The sequence below is a fragment of the Capsicum annuum genome, chromosome 9 (assembly GCF_002878395.1).
Source record: "Capsicum annuum cultivar UCD-10X-F1 chromosome 9, UCD10Xv1.1, whole genome shotgun sequence".
Lineage (NCBI taxonomy): Eukaryota > Viridiplantae > Streptophyta > Magnoliopsida > Solanales > Solanaceae > Capsicum > Capsicum annuum.
The window spans coordinates 149,311,633-149,320,187 of NC_061119.1; the positions used below are offsets into that span (position 1 = coordinate 149,311,633).

General features: G+C 37.6%; 1 non-coding gene across 1 annotated transcript; it reads right to left on the reverse strand.

The window, feature by feature from the left end:
• Positions 1 to 550: 550 nt before the first annotated feature.
• Positions 551 to 657, reverse strand: LOC124887596. The gene has a single exon (XR_007045362.1). It is a non-coding gene; the product is annotated as a small nucleolar RNA R71 (small nucleolar RNA).
• Between the last annotated feature and the right edge of the window lie 7,898 nt (positions 658 to 8,555).

Sequence of the window (8,555 nt, forward strand, 5' to 3'; positions counted from 1 at the left end):
TGGTAGAGCTTTTTTTGGAACCAAAATTGGTATTTCAACAGAGGTAAATAGCTCAGTATCCCATTCAATAGGTTCAAATGGTATAAAGAAGAGATCCGAATATTGTTAATCCAAATGATCTAGTTGATCCAAATATCGAGTGTATTCCAGCTCTGGTTATTCTAGCTGCTCCTACTTAAATAGCTGCTAGACCTATTCGTGAGGTGGCAATCCCACTCACGAACCATGTGACTAACAGTATTCACAAGCCCAAGCTAGGTGGTAGATTTGAATTAAAGCAGAATATAGTGCAGATGCTGAATTCAGCTGGGCAATTTGCTGGATTTTCTTATGAAGACCCACAGCAGCACATACAGACCTTCCTAGAAATAAGTGATTCCTACATTCTTGTAGGGGTGAATATGATTATGTTATATTGACTCTCTTCCCCTTTTCTTCAATTGGGGAAGTGAAGAGGTGGTTACATAATGAACCACCACTTTTTATTACTTCTTGGAAAGATCTAGCTCAAAAGTTCCTTATTTGATTCTTTCCATCAGGGAAGATTGCACGATTGAGAAGCGAGATTCTAAGTTTCACACAAAAAGAAGGAGAGAATCTCTACCAATCTTGGGAGAGATTTAAGAGTATGCTCAGAAATTTCCCTCACCATCATCAGTCTAATTATGTTTTTGTTCATACTTTCATTAAGAGGCTAGAGACAAATAGCAAGATTCTCTTGGATTCAGCAGCAGGTGCGCAAGAGCTTAAGAAAACTTATGATGAATTGTACATACTGTTGAATCGGATTTCACAAGGGAACCCAGAATAGTATGTTAACTTGAGGTATGCTCCTAAGAAGGTTGCGGACATGTTAGAGGTAGACTAGTTTACTACTCTATCAGCTCAGCTTACAGTAATGCAAAATCAGATACTTACTTAGTTGAACAGCATGAATTTGGGGGTTCGCAAGAAGCAGCTACAGCTAATGCAGTCCAACAGGTAAATTCTTGGTGTGAGGTTTGTAGAAGTAGTGAGCATACAGCAGATGCATGTGTGGTTAATCTAGATTCTATTAATTATATGGGGAATGTGAATAGTTTGGGACAACAGAACTTTGGTAACATATATAATCCCAACTGGAGGAATCATCCCAATTTCTCATGGGGTGGAAATTAGGCACAGAACAATAATCAGTATAAGGGGACAGTGTAACAGAATCAATAGTGGATTCAGAATAATCAAGCTACTACTCAAACAAGTACTATAAAGGAGATAATGAAGTAGCTTTTAGATAATTAAGCATAATTTGCAGGAGATTTAAAGAGTCAACAGTTGATTACTAGAAATTTAGAGTTGCAACTCGGTCAGATTATGGGAGCACAAAACACAAAACCTCAAGATGGATTACCTAGTGATACAGAGGTGAATCCAAAGCAGGTAAATACAGTTACAACAAGGAGTGGGTTGTAGTTAAAAAAGGTGGTACCTAAATAAGTGAGTCCCACAACTACTGATGATGGGCCTAAAGATAATGAGGAGAAAGGGGCCAAAGAAAAAATTGTAAGTGATGAAACTCATGTGGAGAATAAGACTTTACCTTTACCATTCCTTCAAAGGTAAATAAAGCATCAAGAGGAGGCTAGTTATAAGAAGTTTTTAGATCTTCTTATATGAAAAGTATCTAAAGGACATAGTGGCAAACAAGAACCAGTTGATAGAGTATGCAATAGTTGTACTTACTGAGGAGTGCATATCCAAGATATAAAAAAAACTACCTACGAAGCTGAAGGATCCAGGTAGTTTCACTTTACAGATCACTATTAGGCAGACTATCAGTGCTCGTGGATTGTATGACTTGGGAACTATCATAAATCTTATGCCCACATATTGGTACCGAAAGATGGGTCATGGGAGTCCCAAACCCACAACCATTGTTTTACAGTTGGCTGACAGGTCCCTTGCTAGGCTGGATGGAATTATTAAAGATGTTTTAGTGCAAGTGGGATCACTGATCTTTCCAGTAGATTTTGTGATTCTTAAATTTAAAGCTGATCTGATTATTCTATTTATTTTAGGATGCCCCTTTCTAGCAATAGGAAAGTTACTAATTGATGTAGCAGCAAAAAAGATGACAATGAGAGCATATGATAAAGTGGAAGTTTTTGATGTATACAAGGCACAGAAATTACCGGCTATATATGAAAAATTGTCTTCCATATCAGTTATTAACCCTGCATCTGAGCTACATCTGTTATTGTATGATGATCCACTAGAGCGAGCTTTGATGGGTCATGATCTTTATGGAGATATAAAGATGATAGAATTGGTCCAAGTCATGAATTTAGCAGTGGTTGAAATGAGAAAGCTACCTTTTGAGCCATTGAATAGGCCAATGGGCCTATCTCCCAAAGCTTCTGTAATGCCCCGAGTCTGTACCCTGAATGCTACACGATGCTCATAATCCCAAAGGACCACAAGCTAACCCATGACTGATACCTGCTGCAAAAACTGTGTAATATATTCTATAATAATTATAAAAATAGGCAGAAACATATGCCACAAGGTTCAAATCTATAAATAAATTTGAATGCGGTATCAAAATACAAAAATTGAATATAAGTACTGAAAAACTATACAATTGTCTGAAACTACTCTAGTCTGAAAAAAGCCTCTAACTGTCTGAACTGTGGAGTTGATGGGACAAACCCCTTAACTAACTCCATCTACTAAAATAAAATTAAAGTACTATAAATAATAAGCATGTCCTCGAACTATGAGGACTCACCACTACTCTAAAAGCTAAGAATCTAAACTGTTAAGGGTGCTCTGGAGCCCTGCATCTGATCCTATGATATAAGACATCATAGCACAAAGAAAAGCACGCATCAGTACTTTAAATGTACTGGCATGCCCAGTGAGGTAGGCTGGTATACATGGGTTCATATGCATTCACAATAATAATTGAATAACATGAGTATGACTGAATAAGAGTACATGTATGAATACATAGACTATAACTGAGATCGTACTAATACTGAGTACTGAATCAAAATACTGATAACCAGTATCTAAGCTTATGAATACCGTATTACTGATTATCTGAATTACTATATCTGATAGTTCTGAATACTGTGGAACCATATTGAGTTTCGTACTGAGCTGAGTGACTATGTCTGATAGTCTTGAATCTGTAGAACTTAACTGAGTTCTATTCTGAGACTAAGACTGAAACTAAGACTGTGGGCGGTAATCATCTAATCTATATGCCCCTCTTTAAACTGATTGGGGTCTAACCTGTAACCCCAGTTAGAAGAGTGTTAATACCGTGCCACGAGTAAGGATAAGCTGTGAGCTAACCCTCTCTGACAGGAAGCTCTTCTAACTGGGGTTAAGTAAGGATAAGCTGTAAGCTAACCCTCTCTGACAGGAAGCTCTTCCGTCAACCCTCGCTGGTAGGATAACTCGGATGAAAAGTATCAACCCTCATCATATCTGGTAGGAAGATATCTTAACCTATGCTGGCTACGTAGTTCTGTAATGTAGGGATTGCTACTAAGGGTCAAATCCTCTGCTGGCAGGAATGCCCCATCCCTGGGTTAACTCGACGCTGAATCCTACTCCCAACTGAATAGACACTGAGCAGATTTCTAGTCTGTACTAGGCTGGACTGAACAGTTACTGAGATCACTATTTAGCTAAACTAAATTGAGTTTACTGATTTTCGTTGACGGATGGAATACTACTGAATTCTATTAGTTGATTGAATTTACCAAGGTCTGAACTGGATACTGAATTAGATTAGACTCTGTAACTGACTGAGAGTACTACTGATTGAGTCGTGACTGATACTATTCTATGACTGGGTATGGCTTTAGGTAATTTGCTAAATTGTCGGTTACAAGTACCCCCAGGACTCGATAGCATAAATTAAGAGACATGGCATAACATGAAGCGTGTAAACTATTAATTTGATCATCATTCATTCATTGGGGCATTTTGACAAACACTTGCATAATATAACTTGCATAAAAACTAACTTAACTTGCACAAAAACTAACTTGCCATAATTTCATTCTCTTAATAGTTCACATAGACAATTTATCAACACTTAGTGAGCGCAGTATATGCACATAGTATTGAACAACAAATAAGCATCATAATTCATCTCTAATTTCAAAAGTCAAGGGTTTATCATGGATTCACATGAATCTACACACATAATGATCGATTTCACATGAGATATATGTATATAATCATGAATTAGGAACTTAATCCAAATAGAAATCATGGATACACTTTAATTCCAACCATGGGAACCATAAAATCAATTACTTGAAGTTGAAAAGAGATTCTTGGACTCCAAAGATGGAAGGAACCCTTGTATGAACACTTCACATACCTTTGTTGAAGAATTTATCAAAGGTTATGGTTGAATCTTGTGTTTTTGATTAGAAATTTGATCTTCTAGGGTTTTGTTCTTGAGAAAATTTGAGAAAGAATGACTATATTTTCTCTATCGGGAGTTTAATTTTGTGTTTTGGGGGTTGAGAGTCAACAGAAAAAGACCTAAATACCCCCAAGAACATGGTCTTTTAATAACTAAAAACTGGGTTACTAATACGCAGGTCGACGCGACGCGTCGATGGCATTAATGTGATTGCCAATGCATCGCGCTATGTTTGTATCAAATCACTGGAATTGGATGCTGGTAGCTGGGAAAAATAGTAATCAACACAATAGTTGATGCAACACACCAATATCGCATTGATTCACTGGTTTGGGATTCTAAAGGAGCTTCAAAGGAAGTCCAAAAAATCCAAAATTTCTCCGACAACACCTACGGACATTCCTGATCATGAATCAACCTAAACATCAACACTTAATGGATGTTAAATTTGCAAAATAATACTGCCAACCTTCATAGGTTAAAATGATACTAAATCTGAGTACTTAACTAAACTATTCTAAGTCTTGGACCCCTTGACAAGCCTAAAGGACTGAATTAAGTTTAGGATTTTATGGGGTCTTACATTATCTCCCCTTTGTGAACATTCATCCTCAAATCGGACTACTGATACTGAGAATACTGAGAGACTGACTTACTTACAGGACATGAACATCTGGAACATGACTATATGATTGATATTACTGGTGTTCTGAATTATCATGTTGAACATACATATCTGATGAATGGATATAGCTAAACATGATTCATGAATGCATGACTGGATTACTGATAAACTAAATCTATTTACTGAACATGCATATCTGATGCATGGATACATGACTAAACTGGCTCATGAACGTATAACTGAACATGCAATGGTAATTGATACCAAGTTTGTAATTGAAATCTAAACATGAAACTAATTAAAATTAAGGAAACTATTACCTTGAGCTGAGTCTGGATTAGCAGAGAATAGATGAGGATACTTGGTTTGCATGTCTGCTTCTGCTTCCTAAGTATCTCCTTCAACGAAATGATTCCACCAAAGAACTTTGACTAGAGGAACTTCTTTGTTCCTCAGTCTGTGAATCTTATAGTCAAGGATTTCGACTGAGATCTCTTCATAAGAGAGGTTGTTCTGAATATCTATGCCCTCAATAAAGACTATGATTGCTGGGTCACCTATGCATTTCTTTAGCTAGGAGACATGAAACACTGGATGAACTGAAGATAAATCTGAAGGTAACTCAAGCTCGTAAGCTACATTTCCAAAATGACTGAGAATTCGGTAAGGATCGAGTCACCAATCTCGAACTTGAGATCTTTTCTACACACATCTGCATATAATTTTTGTTGGCTCTGAGCTGTCATAAGCCTTTCCCTGATCAACAGGACCTTCTCTAAGGTATCAAACACCAAGTCAGGCCCTACCACTACAGGCTCACCCACTTCAAACTAACCAATAGAAGATCTAACCTCCTCCCATAAAGCACCTCAAATGGAGACATTTGAATACTGGAGTGAAAGTTATTATTATATGTGATCCCAATCAAAGGCAGGTGGTCATCCCAACTACCTTTAAAGTCTATCACACATACTCATAGCATATCTTCTAAGGTCTAAAAGTTCCTTTCTGCTTGACCATCTGTCTGAGGATGAAAGGATGTACTGAGATAAACTTGGGTACCAAAACCCTTTTGGAATGCTTTCCAAAAATGAGAGGTGAATTAGGTACCTCTATCTGATATAATAGACAATGGAACATCGTGTAATCTGACCAACTCCTTGATATAGAGTTTGTCGTAATCCTCGACTGAATAAGCAGTTTGAATTAGAAAGAAATAAGCTGATTTGGTCATCCCGTCTACAATGACTCAAATAAAATCATACTGATGACAAGTATGAGGCAAACCCATCACAAAGTCTATGTTCACTTCTTCCCATTTTCAGTGGGAATATTAAACTCTTGTATGGACCCACTAGGCTTCTGACGCTTAACCTTAACCTACTGACATATTGAGCACTTAGCCACAAATTCTGCAATGTCTTTTTTCATCCCACTCCACCAGTAGGTCTCCCACAAATTTTGGTACATCTTTATGGCCTCTAGAAGAATAGAGTAACATGCACCATGCGCCTCTATGAGAATTTGCTACCTTAAGTCATCTACACCTGCCACACACAGATGACCCTGATAATGCAAAACACCATCTCTCCCTTGGGAGAAAACCTCTACCTTCTAATTTCTGACAGATTCCTTCAACTAGACTAGACTGGGATCTCTATCCTTATTTTCCTTCACTTCAGAAACTAAGGATAATTCAGAAAAACTCTGCACCCATACACTACCTTCTGCTGAATCGACTAAGCAAATACCTAGTCGGGCTAATTGATGAACTTCCTGGGCTAACTTTTTCTTACTATTAACAACATGGGCAACACTATCCATAGACATTCTACTGAGAGCATCAGCCACAATATTGGCCTTGCTCGAATGATACAGAACACTAATATCATAGTTTTTGAACAATTCCAACCACCTTCTATGATGAAGGTTGAGGTCTTTCTGAGAGAACACATACTGCAGGCTCTTATGATCAGTGAACAGATCAATGTGCACACCGTACAAGTAATGCCTCCAAATCTTTAAGGCAAAGACTAGTGTTGCTGACTTAAGATCAGGGTAGTTCTTCTCTAGGGCTTAAGTTATCTAGAGGCATAGGCTATGACCTTACCTCTCTGTATCAGAACACAACCCAATCCAACTCTAGAAGCATCACAGTACATAATAAAATCATCGAAACTATTTGGTAGGGTCAACACTAGAGCTGTGGTGATTTGAGTCTTCAACTCCTGAAAACTCTTCTCACAAGAATTTGACCACTAGAACTTGACTTTATTCTGAGTTAATCTGGACATAGGGATGCAATAGAAGAAAATCCCTCAACAAACCATCGGTAATAGCCAGTCAAATCCAAGAAACTCCTGATATCTAATGGAGAGATGGGCCTGGGCTAGTTTCTCATTGCTTCAGTTTTTTTGGGATCAACTCTAATGCCATCACCAAAAATTATATGGCCAAGAAATATACTAACCTTATCCAAAATTTGCACTAACTAAAATTAGTGAAAAACTGATGGTTTCTGAGAGTCTACAATACTATTCTGAGATGGTCTATATGATCGTGTTCACTACGGGAGTAAACAAGAATGTCATCTATAAAGACTATGATGAACATGTCCAAGTACTGCTTGAACACATAGTTCATCAAGTCCATGAAGGTTGCTGGGACACTGGTAAGACCAATGGACATGACTAAAAATTTAAAGTGATCATACCAAGTTCGAAAAGTTATTTTTAGGATATCACTTTCCCTGACTCTGAGCTGATGATAGCCTGATCTAAGGTCTATCTTAGAGAAATAACTGTCACCCTAAAGTTGGTCAAACAAGTCATTCATTCTGGGGAGTGGATACTTGTTCTTGACCGTAACTTTATTTAACTGATGGTAATCTATGCACATTCTAAGAGAACCGTCTTTCTTACGTATGAATAAAACTGGTGTGCCCCACGGGGACACACTGGGTCTGATGAATCCCTTATCTAAGAGATCATTTAACTGTTTCTTTAATTCTCAGAGTTTTGTTGGAGCCATCCTATATGGCGAGATAGAGATGGGCTGAGTATCTGGGAGAAGATCAATTCCAAAATCAATTTCCCTTTTTGGGAGGAACTCTGGGAAGATCTTCGGGTAATATATCTGGGAATTCATATACTACTGATACTGATTCAAGAGTAGGGGTTTCTAAACTAGAGTCCTAAACTCGAATGAGATGGTAGACATATCCCTTAGATATCATCTTTCTAGCCTGAAGGTAAGAAATAAATTGACCCCTAAGTGCTAAAGTACTACCATTCCACTCTAGGATAGGTTTATTTGAAAACTAAAACTGGATAATTCTATTTTTGTAGTCGAATGAGGCATACCAGGAATAAAGCTAATCCATTTCGAGAATGACATCAAAATAAGTCATCTCTAATTTAACTAAATCTGTTAAAGTGACTTTTTGATATATCATAATCAGACAGTTACTATATACCCACCGAGCTATGATAGATTTAACCT